At 39.1% G+C, this 16,529-nt stretch overlaps 1 protein-coding gene across 10 annotated transcripts in view; it reads left to right on the forward strand.

Annotated features, from left to right (window-relative positions):
- Positions 1-1,395: 1,395 nt before the first annotated feature.
- The window catches only part of myo1b (myosin IB), a 194,257-nt gene continuing 179,123 nt past the window's right edge, over positions 1,396-16,529 (forward strand). For 3 of the 10 annotated variants that reach the window (XM_030125377.1, XM_030125376.1, XM_030125378.1), the window contains exon 1: positions 1,398-1,644. The gene's annotated coding sequence lies outside the window, so the exon portion shown is untranslated. Of the gene's footprint in view, positions 1,645-16,529 lie in introns of all 10 variants that reach the window. The other 7 variants (XM_030125371.1, XM_030125372.1, XM_030125374.1 and 4 more) reach the window with 4 other exon arrangements.

Below are 16,529 nucleotides of genomic sequence, written 5' to 3' on the forward strand. Positions count from 1 at the left end.
AAAACAAAGAAGTAACATAACTTTATCTATCATCACAACATACTCGGAGTGTCCGGAATCCCAGGTAAAATTTACAACGGCGTATTAGGGCCACATAAGAAAAAAACTGCTTGTCACCACGAGAATAAAGTCATTATTTAACGACAATAAAGTCGTAGTTTTAAAAAAGTCATTATTTAACGAGAATAAAGCCGTTAATTAATGAGACTAAAGTCGTTGATTAATGAGAATAAAGTCATTATTTAACGAGAATAAAGTCGTACTTTTATGAGATTACACTCGTAATATTTTGAAAATTCGACAGTTTCCGGTTTTACAGCGAAGGCATCAAGTGAAGCAGCATCTTTCCCTGGTGTTGGACTGAAACTCACAGTAGAACCTCCACAGTTTGTTCAGAAACACAAACCCTCTGTGTTTAGTTCTCTGGTGTTTCCACTGATAGTCCTACAGATGAACACTTCATCAGTTTCTCCTCCACAAAAGAAGCAGTTTGCTACAAATCAGTTCGGTTCTTCCAACAAACCCAAATGTGTGCAAACTCCTCAAAGGCCTCAGACTAATGACAGCAGAACTGCACTAAATGTTCACAGTTCTACATCAATGATTAGGTACAACTTCTCATTATATTATTACTTTATTCTCGAAATATAACGACTTTATTCTCGTTAAATAATGACTTTATTCTCGTTAATTAATTAGTTTCTTAAAACTACAACTTAATTCTCGTTAAATAATGACTTTATTCTCGTCAGTTAATGAGTTTCTTAAAACTACAACTTTATTCTCATTAAATAATGACTTTATTCTAGTTAAATAATGACTTTATTCTCCTTAAATAATGACTTTATTCTCGTCAATTAATGAGTTTCTTAAAACTACAACTTTATTCTCATTAAATAATGACTTTATTCTAGTTAAATAATGACTTTATTCTCGTTAAATAATGACTTTATTCTCGTCAATTAATGAGTTTCTTAAAACTACGACTTTATTCTCATTAAATAATGACTTTATTCTAGTTAAATAATGACTTTATTCTAGTTAAATAATGACTTTATTCTAGTTAAATAATGACTTTATTCTTGTAGTGACCGACGTTTTTTTTTTTTTTTTTTTCTTTTTTCTTATGTGGCCCTAATACGCCGTCGTAAAAATTCTCCTATTTAACTACAAAAAAGATTAGCTTTAACAAATTGATGTTTCTGATGTGATTTGATGACTAAATAAATAAATAAATAAATAAATAAATAAAAAGTGTGGGTGGACTTGTGCGTCTGAGCGGATAATGTGTTAAACCTCAGTAATTCCGACGACACGTGAAGGCAGCACAGCCCCACCTCCCTCTCCCCCCCACGCTGGAGGTGATTAGGGGACGCTGAACTAACCGGAGACGCGGCTGCAGCCACTCCCTTCGGCCGGTGGACCTCCAGTCCAGTCCAGCCCAGCCCACTCCCAGCTCCAGTCACAGTGCGGGTTCGGTTCAGCCTGTGCGCGGCGCACACAGCAGCGGCTCTGCACTGAACTGAAGGCATCGGGGACGGGCTCCGGGACGCGCTCCACACTTCGGACAATCTCCTCTGTGATCCTACTTTTGTCTGTGGAGAGGATTTACGACGAGAGGGAGCAACTCTTCCACAGATAGAGGCAAGTTGGGCATCTTCACATTGACTACTTGGTGCAAAAAAAACCCCTAACAGCTGCGAACATTTGCTATAGTTGCAGATTTGTCCTACTTTGTTGCACATGTTTGGAACTTTTCTGCAAACTTCACTTGGCTCAGTCTCTCCGTATGCCTCCGAACTAACTCATTCATTCCTCCTCACTTATGTGCAGGAGGGGGTTGGGGGATTTTTTTTGTGTGTATCTTTGCTCATTTTTCCAAAGGAATGGAAATGGCCTTTAAGGGATGAAACAGCAGCAGGACTGAGCTTGCATCGTTTGTTTGTCCCCTTCTTTAACCAACAAAGACCCAGTGTTACTTTTGTTGCAGTTCCCTTCTGTTTTTAACTTTTCTGAAGTGATTTGTCACCATTCATTCTAATAATATGCTCAGTATTTTTGCATTCTTAACCTCCCGAGAGACAGGAAAGTAGAAGTTTTGGCTTTTTGAAATGAAATAATTACCTATAATAGAAGCATCATGATGCAACCGTTTTTCAGTTGCATTTTTAAAATTATTTCATGAGTCTTAGGAGGTGAAAATGAAGATGTCTTTGTTAAGGGGACATAAATAACAACCACAGTAAAATAAAGAAGAAGATAACTCTGGAATTGGCTTCAGCTATTGGTCAAATTGTCATTTTAACTATTAGTAACAGCCAAGTATTTTGCAATCAGTGCAACATCATCCACTTTTTCTGTGATATTTCATCTTCTATACCATTAACAAAGCTCAGTCGATGTATTGATGCCAAAGAGGAATAGACAAAAAAGTCCCAAGTGAGCTCTAGCTTGATGTGAGACAGTTGACAGTATCAGTCAGTGGATTTTTTTTTTTTTTTTTTTGTATAAAGCTGTGAAACTTGTCCACAAACATGGACAGAAAACCCATAACTGAGTCTTAGGCAGTTAACTCTAAATCTGGTATTTTCCTATATTTAATTTACAGATTACGCTGGTTTACAAAACAATGTTTTTTGCAAGTTGTCTAGGTTTTTTCAACTGAATTCGGACCATTTTGCACCGCTAAATCTAAAAAATGACATCTGTTTTTCTCAATCAGGTCAGGTTTTTTTGCCAATTTGATTTTGAAAAATTTGATCTTCTCACAAAATTGATTACATTTTTGTGACTTTATCAGTTGATTTTTTTATATAGTTCTCACCCAAAATAGGTTTTAAGAGAAAAAAAAAATCATTTTCTAACAGGATTCCTGTTAGGTACAATGGTGTATTCACCACAGATGGAGCAGAATACATCAGGCTTATTTTTGCAAGATCTTGTAGTCAAAGCCATTTCATTCACCTGTAATATTAAAAAAAAAACATTAATCATAAATTGGCAAAAGTAAAATCTTCAGAACTCGTTCATTGCAAGAAATATGAAAGAATTTTGTATCATATGATGTGAAAATGCCCATAAATGTAAGCAAAAATGTTAAAAAGCCAATATGTGGCAGAGTTCAGAAAGTTGACCTGATTGAGCAAAATTAATGTGATTTTTGGATTCAGCACACCAAAATTATCCTAAAGCAGCTCAAAAAACTTCAACAATAAATATGTTGTTGACCAGAGTTATTATTAATCATATCCGTAAAAGCTCAAATTAAAGCTGAATGTTATATCAAAAACAGAGACAATGGAAGAAAAAGGGACTTTTTCAGTGAAATCTGTCATTAATTGAACGTAAACCCAGTGTGTCCATCCACTGTCATTGATGGGTTCTACTGGCGAATCAATGTTGTAGAAGATGATGTTGTTTCCATGGTAACTACGGAGATTCTGAGCATCCAAATAAGTCATATCTGACGACCATGAAAAGATGAAGAACTGTATTTTTACGCCAATTATTTACTAGTATTGATAGGATTAGTGGATCGACAGGTATTAAACAGTTTGGATCAGTGGATGGTTTTCATCACTGGTAGATGTTTGGGTCTTTATGGGTTAAAGGATGAAACATAGCAGCAGGACTGCGCTTACATCGTTGTTTGTCTTGTTCTTTTCACCCAAACCGAGGCTCATTTAGCGGTGGGAATCAAAAGTGTGGTCACTAATTGCCTGCATCTGCGGCTTGAGCATCGTCTTTGTAACTCAAAGGGAGTCAAACCACTGCTGACACCAACCCAGAAGACACCAGCAGATGTGTCAGAGTTATCCGAGTCCTGCTCAGTTCAGCCTTGTTCTGCGCTTACCTGGTGTTCAGATACTTTTACACCTCTGGCATGGATGGACACTAGTGTTAATCTCAGTGAAAAACATCTCCCAGGTTGTTTTTTTTTTTGTTTGTTTGTTTGTTAGGGTCTCCAAACTAAATCTGAAAGGCTCCAGCCAGGGAAAGGGTAGCTCTAATGTATGGTATAGCTTCAGCTGAAAGCGCCAATGCTATAATATGAAAGATTAAAGTTTAATGTTGTTACTTGGAGCAGAAATAATGCACATACAAAACTCTAGACAACACATATCTATAAGCTGAATGGAACAGTAGCCAAGGGTGGATATGTACTGAACATGTAATATTTACTTGCATGTGTGAGAATATTTGTACATTTTGTATGTGGCTGCGTATTCCAACAGGAAAACCTGTAGAACCTGCTCATGTTCTCCTCTATTTTTTTTGTCTCTGATTAAGTGGTTCGGCTCTTAACCCTTTATTACTGTCTGTTAAATCCCACCAGGACCAGATAAAACTTTTCCGTGTGTGTTCCCTCTTGTTCTCCTTGTGGTTTTTCACAAATATGTCCCACCTTTTACTGGCTCGCATCTCAGTCAGGAAGCCAGATGGGAACTTTATTACCCGCACTGATCAAACAAACAGTGTGATGTAAGGTGACTGTGAAGTGGAGTGAGTGGTACAAAAGGAAAAAGAAGTTACAGAGGCTCCTGGAAAAAGTAACAGCCCTTTAGTTCAGTCTTGGAACAGAGCAGTGTGTGGGTTTGGTTTGAGGGATGACCGGTCTAGTAGCTCTGCTGCAGGGTTCGTACAGGTGCTTGAAATCCTTGAAAGTGTTGGAATTTCAATGTTGTGTTTTCAAGGTCTGAAAAGTGCTTGAATTTTAGTTTAAGTGACAGAAGGGGCTTGCAATTACAACCAAAGCTACTTAAGGGAGAACTAGGCAACATTTTACCTAGGGATGCACCGATACCACTCTTTTCCAGAGTGAGTACGAGTACTTACATTTGAGTACTTGCCGATACCGAGTACTGATACGAGTCCTTAATAATCCCATTCCAGTTGTTAGTTCCTTTTGTAAATGTGCTTTATTGTCGTTGTCATTAGTCTGACTGGAACAAAGTGCTGCTACTGACATTTAATGTGTTGGAATGAGCATTTGTCAATTAATCCACCAGGGGGCACCGCTCTGAATTAACCATACTGGACAAATACCACGAAGAAGAGGAAAGTTTTTTGAGAAGAAGAAGAAGAAAGTCAGTAATAACAAACCTGGAGAGGACAGAGGAAACACTAATGTGATACTAATGTTGCAGCGTTTTCACTGGTGAGGTTTAAAGGTTTAGCTTCAGCAGGAAGAGAAAAGAGAAATGAGTGATCAGTTTGGTTTTCACTTCTGTTGGAGGCGGTCTGCACCGCTCCATACTCCCGCTGGTATTCTCATTCTGTTTACGCATCCGCCAGCACCTGGTAAACGGAAAGAATGTACGCAGAGGACGGACAGAACGCTGCGTCTGCATCTGTCTGTGTCTGGAACGTTACTGTCAGTCAGCGTTACTTTTATCACCGTCATTTATTTTGAAAAATCTCCACACTCTTCACACTCCACACACATTATTCCTCCTCCTCGTACCTGCTGCACTGAACTGTGAACGTCACATGGCTGTAAGTGGTAACGGTGCATTTGTATCGGATGTCTTTTACGAGTACAAGTACACACACTATCAGAGCCGATGCCGAGTATCAGCATCGGTGCATCCCTAATTTTACCGTTTTGGTTCTTCTTCGCTTGTTTTGGTTCTTCTTCGCTTGTTTTTGTCGCACTTTTCTCGGTGGAGCTCCCCCTACAGTTTCGGAGTACATATTACTGTCCTAAAAACCCACCGTTAACCCTCCCCCTCTGACCATGTGCATTTGTTTTCAATGAAGCCGTCAACGAGAAGGCAAAGAATAGCAATTGACTACGCTACTGGAGCTGAGGGGAATGGGAAACTTTAGCCGGACATTGAAGTTTCGGACATTTGTTTTCACTTGACAGAGGAGGTTGTGGAACCAGAGCAGAGCTGGTCTTAAGCTCTGCACCTAATGGCAGCAGCTCGGTGCTAGCGACTGCAGACAAAGCCGGGGGGGACGTGTGAACAGGAACCTGAGGCTCCGTCCAGGCTAGGCTACAGGGATGGCACTGAGAAGTTGCAAGTGGCATATTCGGCCTTAGAGGCGCTAGTAGGAAGTAGGGCTGAAAGATATATCGTCATCATATCGATATCGAGATATGAACATTCAAGATATTAATATCGAAAAAGCAACGATGTAAACAATATAGATTTCCCCCGCGCTCGCCCTGCATGTACAGCTCTGGAAGTCACAACAAATTTAATTTATTTGTACTTTATATTAATGTTGATGACTGGCAGTGAGTTCTTATAAATAAAACTGCACTTTCCACATTCTTTTGTATTATGAGGTTAGTATTTTTCTGAAAAATGCTTGGTTTTCACCAAACCCGTAGTCATATTGTATCGTGTCGATATCGAGATATCTGGCATGAATATTGAGATATGAAATTTTGTCCATATCGTTCAGCCCTAGTAGGAAGGCGGAGGGCTTCCATTTAACCGTCACAATTACTTTGAAACTGTTTAATTCAGGTAAAAATGTTGCCTAGTTCCCCTTTAAAGAGAGGTGATACGTTTTGAAAAATAAAACTTTATGTCAAAATCGAAAATTACCGGATGCTCTCAGGTCGATTCCAGGTGCATTTTTATCTTAGGCCCAGTTTACACGACAACGCTCTCGGGTGGGAACTACAAAATATTCTATCATATGTGCCTTTCGTTTAGACAGCAACAGCATTTTTGGGGGTTGAAAACGCAAATAAGTGAAACCACCTTCCAGAGTGGAAATCTTAAAAATGCTCCACTCTCGCGTCACCATCTAAAGGATCGAAAATGCAAAACTATGTTATCTCATTGCATTGCTGTTTCCTGTTTTGTGATTATATTTGGCGCGAGGAGAGAACAGGAAGAGAAGTCGAACGGTTCTGTGCAGGTGTTTGGTCTTAGTGGTGCTAATGCTACCTGCCGTTCATGCAACACCACTTTTGCCTTTTCAGTTCAGATTGTTACCGTCCAAACCAGGGGTGTCAAACTCCGGTCCTCGAGGGCCGGTATCCTGCATGTTTTAGATGTTTCCCTCTTCCGTCACACCTGGAAGCTATTGCATCGTTATCAGGTTTCTGCAGAGCATGATGATGAACTGATCATTAATTGAACCAGGTGTGGCTGAAAGAGGGAAATATCTAAAACATGCAGGATACCGGCCCTCGAGGACTGGAGTTTGACACCTGTGGCCTAAACGTAGCCTTTATCTTTATCTCGGTGCAAGTGTGAGTGAAAAACGCCAAGTGGCTTCCTGTTTTTTGGATAAAACTTTGCGTTCTCCTTTAATTTGTAAACTTTTCGCTATGATGAAACATAATTTTTAGATGTTTATTGCATAATACAATGTACATCATTGTGATAAAAAGTGGAAAAAAAAAAGATCCCGAGTCTATTTATTCCTCTAGCTACGGATTTGACCCGTGTTTAGGTGCTGCTCTGTAAAACTGGTAAAATGACCCTTAAAAGTGCTTGAATTTGATCATGTAAAATGTCCGAGCCCTGTGCTGTTGGCCTGCCTGCTTTAATTTGCCACTGCTTGTTTTAATGTGCCAAAAGCCTCTTGAAGAACAGCGCGGGGTGAGGCGCGGTGGTGGTAATGTGGTGTGTGTGTATAGAGGACCAAAGTCCCTCGCCTGGTGCCATGGTGATGAATGGTGTTTGCACTTGTCTGCCCGTGCGGCTTAGTGTAGTGAGGCGTGCGTCTGCATCAACAGAGATAGGCGGGGGGGGGGCTCGGCTCACATGTGGAGTGCCACAGAATGGACCCTGAAAATGCAGCAGCCGTGGAATATTAGAAATCCACTGACTGATACTGTCAACTGTCTGAATAGTATCACACCAAAGCAGAGCTCACATGGGACTGTTTCATCCATTAGTCGTTGGCGCCGATGTATGGGCCGAGCTTTGGTAATGATGTATAAGATGAACTTTCACAGATGGAAGTGGATGATGTTTATCACCGATTGTCAAATACTAGGCTGTTACTAATATTCAAAATGACAGTTTGACCAATAGCTGATGTTGATTCCAGTGTTATCTTCTGCTTCTTTATTTCATTTTGGTTGTTATTTATGTCCCCTTAACAAAGACATCTTCATTATGTAAGATGACAGATCAATATCTGACACTAGTCGCTTTTCCATTGGACATCTGCGCAAAACTTCACCGATATTTACTAAATGTCGAAAAAAACAGAAGTGCGTACTGTCGGTTTTTCCATTAAATCACACTGGCAATGATTTGTTTATTTATTATCGCGAGATGACACGAGAAGTCACTCCATAAACATGACAATGAACGTAAATATGGTGTTGATTTACAGATATATTCATTTTTATTATATATTACCTCTTTATCTTGTACTAAATTAATAATAATAATAACAATAATAACCCTGCGATGAACTGGCGACTTGTCCAGGGTGTACCCCGCCTTCGCCCCTATGTAGCTGGGACAGGCTCCAAGTGACCCCCGTGACCCTAGTGAGGATAAAGCGGGTTCAGAAAATGAATGAATGAATAACAATAATAATAATAATACATCGGTTTTATATAGCGCTTTTCTAAGTACTCAAAGACGCTTAAAATGATGATGATAAAAAATGATTGGGCTTTCTGGTGTGCTCACACATACCACGACATGTTTCTTCTTCTTCTTCACTTGTTGTAACGTCCGTCAACATCTGTTTTTTTTTTTTTAATTCACCTGACTCTAGTTGTAAGAAAAGGTCTTTCCATTTGCAGTTTTGTGTGATATACCATTTGCGCTATGCCCAAAAAACCACCTCTTGCCAGCGCAAAAACTTCATCGACAAATGGAATAAATGAGACTTTTGGCGAAATTGTCGTTTTTTCCATTAGGTTCATTTTTATGTGCAAATTATATTTGTGCAATTTGAGGGTCACTGGAAAGCAACTACAGCCAATATTCAAGCGATGTATTTGTACATCTTTTGCTTATTAAGGGTCATTGTTTTTCATACATTTTTAACATTAAATTTGTGCTGGATGATGAGACCAGAGATTTGTGACAAGACAAAACTAAATGGTAAATGGACTGCGCTTATGTAGCACGTTTTCTATACTTTCATGGTGCCCCAAGCCTCACATTCACCCATTCACACACACATTCAGACACTATTTTAAAATGTCGTTGGTAAATGTTACTGAACTGTCTGAATGTGTTGCCAGTGACTGGTTTGTCAAACTGTCAGAGGCTGGTTTTAGAACGTCTCCATTTGTAATGTGTATTTTGATAAATGAATTTAATGGGTATTAGAAACATTTGCACTGGGAGACATTCATGGAAATGGCACAATGTTAAAAAGAGTTGCCAATTTTTGCTTGGTTGATGTGAATTTTGACAGAAGAATTCTTACATAACATCAGCTGACTGATGAATCAGATGCCTTAAATTTCCTTCCAGATATTCAGCTGAAGTGTGAAAACATGGCTGGTTTAACGGGTAATGTGGACTGAAGAGGAGACCAGATTATTCCCAGCTTTCATTTTAGATAGAAAACAACAACATAAGGCTCCTCTTCTTCCTCTGTTTATTAGTAATAAAACCTATAGCGCCACCAGCTGGTGAGCCCACACAGCTTAAATTATTCATACCAACACTATGGAAATGCCATATTTCACATTTTTCAGAAGTGTAATGGAAGCACATCTGCTGTGTGTGTCTTAGTATTTACAGCTGTAGTTCACCTGCTATGAAGTGAAGTTTTACCGTCAGTTGTTTCCGGGTAAATTCCATGTATTCTTTTCTAATTAGATATAATACCAACTCCTTAACTAACATAATAAATACCAAGTTTAAGGTAGAAGCCTGAAAAGCCTGCAGTTCCAACATAACTATAGAGTGAACAGAGTTTTTCTATTGAAATGATCTACGGTTTTGTCTGGTTATATTGGTCTGAACCTAACAGGGTTTCAGAGCGTTGCAAGTAGCTGCAGGTTCCAACTTGTCTTGTCACAGTCTTTGGTCTGAACTAGGTGAAGTATTTTCATAATATAGTTTTTTTGTTTCTGCGGCACAAAAGTGGCATAAACAAGAACAGAAACAAAAAACAAACAGAAAACAAAATTGTCACTTTAAGCATCAATATTGGCCCAGACTTTTGCCCATATTTCATCCCCAGTTGCACACACAAGTATTTACATGTCACATTTTCCTTCTGTACTTTCCCCCTGTGTTGTTTAATTTAACATATTTTCCACATTTTCTGGAGGTATAATAGTAAATCTGTAATTTTGATTCAGCTCATTGTTGCTTTAAGTCTAGAACAGCTGTTTTCGCCATTCAGTTAAGTGAGACTAAGCCAGGCCGAGTGTTTGACTGCCTGTTGTACAGGCAACGCTGAAGCAGCTAATGCTCAGCAGCCTGGGGAACATTTTAGTGTGTCGTATACTGTATCAGTGAAAAATTGCACCCTACTGAGTTCTCATACGAGCTTTCCCGATGGCTGATAATTGGGGAGATCTCTTTAAAGTTGTTGGACCTGGTAAGCATTACACACCCTGAGTATTCGGAAAGAACATCAACTGCAGTAGTTACACCAAATAGCAAACCTCATGGGCGGCATTTTCATGGAATGGTCCAAACTAATCGCCTAAATAAATCCCATCACCAGGCTCCAACATCAGTGGGAGAGATCTCAGTCTAGAAAATGCCGGTACTGGATCTTTTTGCACCTACTTCCTCTAATCCATTTAAAGTATTACATGCCGACTTTATGAGTACATACGATCTGGCTTTGTGTTTTTACAAGATAACGGCACTTCACAGGATTAAAACATTTACCCTGTCTGTGTTATTGGGCTTTCATCAACTTTATACTTCTAGGGAAAAGAAGTGTGTGCATAATGGGTATCTTGGCACACCTTATCTGTTCTGTGCCACTGCTTTATAAAATTAGACCTGAGTCATTTAAAACTAATGCAATAGGCAGTTATTCCTCACGGTCATCTGGTCCTTTTTTTCAATTATCTGCCCAGTGGATTAATTATATCACACTTGTTTGAGCTTTTGTCATGTTGACTAGCAGCTGCAGGGTCAAGTTCCATAAATCTATTAGTCGTAGTGTCTTTGAGTAGTTAGAGCTGTACTGTAAATAAAGACCATTGTTGAGGGGGTGGAGCTTGGGTGTTTGTTGGGTGGGGTCATATTTAACCAGGATAAATAGTTGTCTGGCAGGAAAACACAATGAAAGTTTCATAATGTAGAGCTCTGAAGCTCATAGCTGACTATGTTTTCAGATTGCTGTAATTGAATGTGAGCACATGAAGACAAATCATCCTGAAAGTTGACAGTTTAGTGAGTTAAAGGCAGGCTAGTATTACACTGTTGTTCTGAGTTTAACAGATGCTGCGTATTCAGAATTAGACCTTTTATATCAGTGGAGTGGATCATGGAATACGCCAACGATATTGTGGATTTGGGAGCTTTCTTTGGACGTTTTGAAAATGCATCTAATTCACGTGTTATGATGCATGTAGCGACACATGGCGCCCGTTTACAGTCAGTTGGAGTAAAGACAAAGATCCTCTGGTAAAGATGGATGAATCCAAATAAAAGACCACATTTCTAAATGTTCTGAATGAGGAACACACCTACTCTTAAAATAGGGGTGTAAGAAAATATCGGTTCTGCAATATATCGCGATATTTCATTTCACAATACTGTATCGATATTAAAAAGTACTGTATCGATATTTTTAGGTATTTATTCAAATGCAGATATGACGGAGGTTTATATTTGTTTTTGTTAGTTAAATTTTTGGGAATCCTGCGAGGTCTTTTTTTAATATATTCATTTGAAATAATTTTGGAACTGATCCCCCTAGAATATTTGACCAACATCATACATAACAGTGCAGATCAGTTCTACAGAGTATGGCGCCCATTTTTGGACGATATTGAACCAGACCGTTCATCTACCCTTTTAAAAGAACTGTTGTGAACTTCAATTATTTTTATAAATATGACTCCCGTACATTATACGTCTGACCTACCACCTATTGTATCAAGCTATATTTTTGTGTTTTATTTCTTATGTAAGAGCTGTAGTGTATGTTATGTTTTGTTTTGTGTCTAGTCTTTGGAAGACACTGTTTTGTTGAATGTGAAACAAAAAAACTGCAATAAAAACAATGAGAAAAAAAAAAAAATTATATATATATATATATATATATATATATATATACATTTATATATATATATATATATATATATATACATTTATATATATATATATATATATATATATATATTCATTTGGGCATTTTGCTCTGTTGTTTGTATTTGACAAAAGTAGTATTGTGATCTTGCAGGTCATACATGTATTTTTTTGAAATTGATAACACTGATTTGTTAAATAATGTTTCGTTAAAGCGTCCTAAAAGCACTTTTTACTGTCTGAGAGAAGTAGATGTTAGTTTTCCAGGAAATGATAAAAAAAAAAAAGAAGCAAAACAAAAAACTATTGCCCTATTAACAGATGATGATATATTTTGATCCTAGTATTGTGATTTGTATAATATTGCGAGATTCTTGCCAATACACACCCCTACTCTTAAACATTATCACGGAGGATATCAACAGACTTTTGGATATGGGCAATATCAACAGTTAAAGGTGACTTAAAGTGATTTTATTGAAGCAGCTTTTGACTTTCATCACTAATTTTTCTTCAAATGTGTCCAACACCAGTCAGATCCTAATTATCACTAATCCATTAGTCTTACGCATCTAAATAATTTCCCTCACGGTGAACAACTTCGAAGATGACTCCATCACCAGCAGTCCATTTGTTTACATGCCAAACCGATACGTCACTCGGGCCTTTTGGGAAATTTTGTCGCTAAGTGCATTGTGGGAATGGGAATTCCACGCAGCCAAAGCAGCAACAAACATGGACACAACAAGCAATGAAACCATGTCCACTACACGTACTGTAAGAAGCGAGTGAGCGCTGAGGGCGTGGCCATACTCTGTACACTTTTGAGGCGTGTATGATAAACCTACACAATGACATATTCCGAAAATGCCATAAAACTGATGTCTAAGCATTGTTTTTCACCATTGCACACCCTGTATTATAAGATGACAAGTGACTTACAGTGATTCCTTCCATTTCTTCTGACCTGGTAGCAGACACAGTTTAATTGCTTCAAATTTATTTTTATATAGCGCCAAATCATAACAAAAGTTATCACATGACACTTTACATATCGAGCCGGTCGAAACCAGACTCTCAAGCCAAGTTACAGAAACCCAACAGAATCATGTTGCTTGTTGCCTCCATGTTTGTTGCTGTTGCGGCTGCGTGGAATTCCCATTCCCACAATGCACTTTGCGACAAGATTTCCGAAAAGGCCCGAGTGACATATCGATTTGGCATGTAAACATACAGTCTGCTTGTCATGGAGCCATCTTTGAAGTTGTTCGCCGTGAAGGAAGTGATTTAGGTGTGTAAGTACAGAAAGAGTAATGGATTAGTGATAATTAGGATATCACTGGGGTTTTACGAATTTGAAGAAAAATTAGTGATGACAGTCCTACGCTGCTTTAAAGGTCATATTGTCAAATCATTAGTTAAGAGCAGGACAAGGCCAATTACCATTAATTGACTGATATCTGGCCAGGCCACCTACAGGGATTTTGACAGTGAAACCATGTTATTGGTCTCTGAAATGGACTGTTTATAGGTTATAAAAAAAGGCAGACTCTTATACTGAACACTAGGTCAAAGAAAACTAATGCCTACATGAGTCTGAATCACTGAACATCAAACTCAAAGCAGGGAATGAACACATCACAACACTAGAGTCAGTGGGAGCGACCTTTTAAATCTTAAAGTACATATTATATCCTCTCAAATCAATATTTCCAATTGAGAAGCCCAATATTAACTATCGGCTCCAGCTCTGCAGATAGTTTTTAGCGTGTTTACTGTTTGTTGGGATCGTACTGTTGCCGTGATATGTGGTATGCAATCGACCGGATGATCCACCAGAGCGCCCTGTGGATTCTGATGGAGGAAAATACCCTGAAATACACGGATTGTGTGGCAAAAATTCACTAGTTTGATGGAACTAAACAAGGTAGCTGAGTTTACACAGTGGAATGTCTGCAACCTGTGCAAAAAAACTGTAAAAACCCTCATTATGATCAGAGTTGACTTGGCTGTATGTAAACAGGAGTATTAGTGGAATATTGGCTTTCATTAGCCATGTAAATGACTCATTAAGATGTTTTTTTTTTTCCAGAATCAGGGCAAAAACAGAACACTTTGTGCATATAAATGCCGTCACAGTGCTGACATCTAATCTGTCTCCCATGGATCAGTGATGGGGACTCTGGAATTGTAACCCAGCCTGTGGATTCTATGGTACATCCCATGGTCCTTTGCTGCTGCTGGTCGACTCTTATGGACGACTTTAACCCTTTAACTACGTCAATTTCTCCTAGGGTTGTAACGATGTCATGGGGTTACGATTAATCACGATTTTAAATGTCACAGTTAATTAATCGTCAAGGCTGCCAAAAATCATCTCATTAAGTACAGTAGATGAAAAGTGGAACCAGAGACACGCCAATTTGTGCTTCCCGCATGGAACGAAAGCAACGTTACAGAAGCACTGCATTCAACATTCCACGAGTGAAAATGACAGAGAAGGAACCAGCTGACGGATGGTTCAGAAAGTAAATATATTTTCAATGCGGGTTCACTTTCGTTTCCATACAGTTGGCATTCATTACCGTCATTACCATCATCAGGCTACCATTGCGCAACCCATTCACAACAATCTTGTCTGCACAGCTTTGGTAGAGTAAGGCCGTTCTTCTTCACTTCAGACCATCAGACAGGCTTTGGGAAGGGTGAACTGATGCAGTAAACACACTCTGTTTGATCACAAGGTCAACTATATAAAATAGTAGGCCTGTAACGGTACACAAAATTTTCGGTTCAGTACGTTTTTGGTTTTCAAAGCCACGGTTCGGTTTTTTCGGTTCGGTACGGGAAGAAAGAAACCCCCTCAAAATTTCTATTAATGCATTTATGAATTTTGTAACATTTTTCCCCCAATTTTTGGAGACAATAGAATATAGAAAAACAGGAATAATATAATTCTGCTGCTACAAATCAAATAGAAAATAAAATAAATTATTAATATTACTAAATGTATTTTAAACATTAGTTTTGCACTTTTCCCTGAAAGGTAGTTTTGAACAAACAACAAAAATCAAATCACAGTTCTGTCAGTTCACATTCTGCATAAAAATAACAAAAAAATTCCACATGAAATGCAACATTAACAAGAGGGTAAACTGGTATTCTGTTGAAACAAACTGAAGAGAAACACTGACAACACAATGAACTAAATTATTTATTTTAGGACAGAGAACAAACTGTTTAGGACACTGTGTGTATTTGTGTGTGTGTGTGTGCATGGGGGATTTTTTTTGTCAGAGCCGAGGGGGGTGGGGGGGGGGGGGGGGGGGGCGCAGTTATATACCTGGGGGTGCGGTCTATAACTAACGTAATGAACGCTGTCGTGAAACGAAAGTGAAACTTTACATACTTTCAACGTTCTATTTATTCCTCTATTATATAGCGTGCGTGACAGACAGACAGACAGACAGACAGACAGACAGACAGACAGACAGACAGACAGACAGACAGACAGACAGACAGACAGACAGAGCTAGTGTCAGTGTTTTAGAACTACCGTAGTTCCTAGGGGCCAAACAACGTCCGTCTTATCTCCGTCTCTTTCCTGGTTGTTGTCTTTCACCTGAACCTGAACTGATCCAAACTGGACTGGGCTGATGGTGGAGGGTCTTCAGTCTCTTCCTTCCAGGTTCACATCATATTTGTTGTTTTTTTTAAACCTTATATCAGCTGCTATTTCATATTTCGGGTCAATGTGTGCGTCCTTCCATATGTCTGTGTGAAACTTGCGTGGATTTAAAGTTCCGCATCAAACAACGTCTTTCGTTCCTTTTTCTTTTTCTCAACATACTGTGCCGTTTCGGTACAGCTGTGTACCGAACTGAACAGGTGTGTACCGAAGTGGTTCGGTTCGGTTTGTGTACCGTTACAGGCCTATAAAATAGTCTGATGCTTCACAACAGCGGGAGACGTAGAAGAATTAGTAACGCACGTTTAGGTTCACTTTCACTTTCGTGGGGGTGCGGTACAGACTGCACCCCCACAACGTATAAACCCCTGCAAAATGGGGACGTCTGATCCAATCTTCAGATCGGTATCGGCTGCCGATCTGGCATTTTTTTTAGAAGATTGGATCAGATTGGATTTAGTCACAAGATCGGGCCGATCCAGGCCCCAGTGGGAGGCTTAGAGGAACTAGTAAAGCGTCCATAAGTTTCACTGTCACTCTGCGCTCGTACTCATTATGAGGTCTGGTTGTGATGTGTGAGTCTGGTTTTTTTCAACCCGCGGGGCTTTTGTGGAATTATTGGACCCGACCCAACCCGCCCTGCAAATGAACTGACATTCTTTTGACCCACC

Source organism: Sphaeramia orbicularis, chromosome 21, assembly GCF_902148855.1.
Source record: "Sphaeramia orbicularis chromosome 21, fSphaOr1.1, whole genome shotgun sequence".
NCBI lineage: Eukaryota > Metazoa > Chordata > Actinopteri > Kurtiformes > Apogonidae > Sphaeramia > Sphaeramia orbicularis.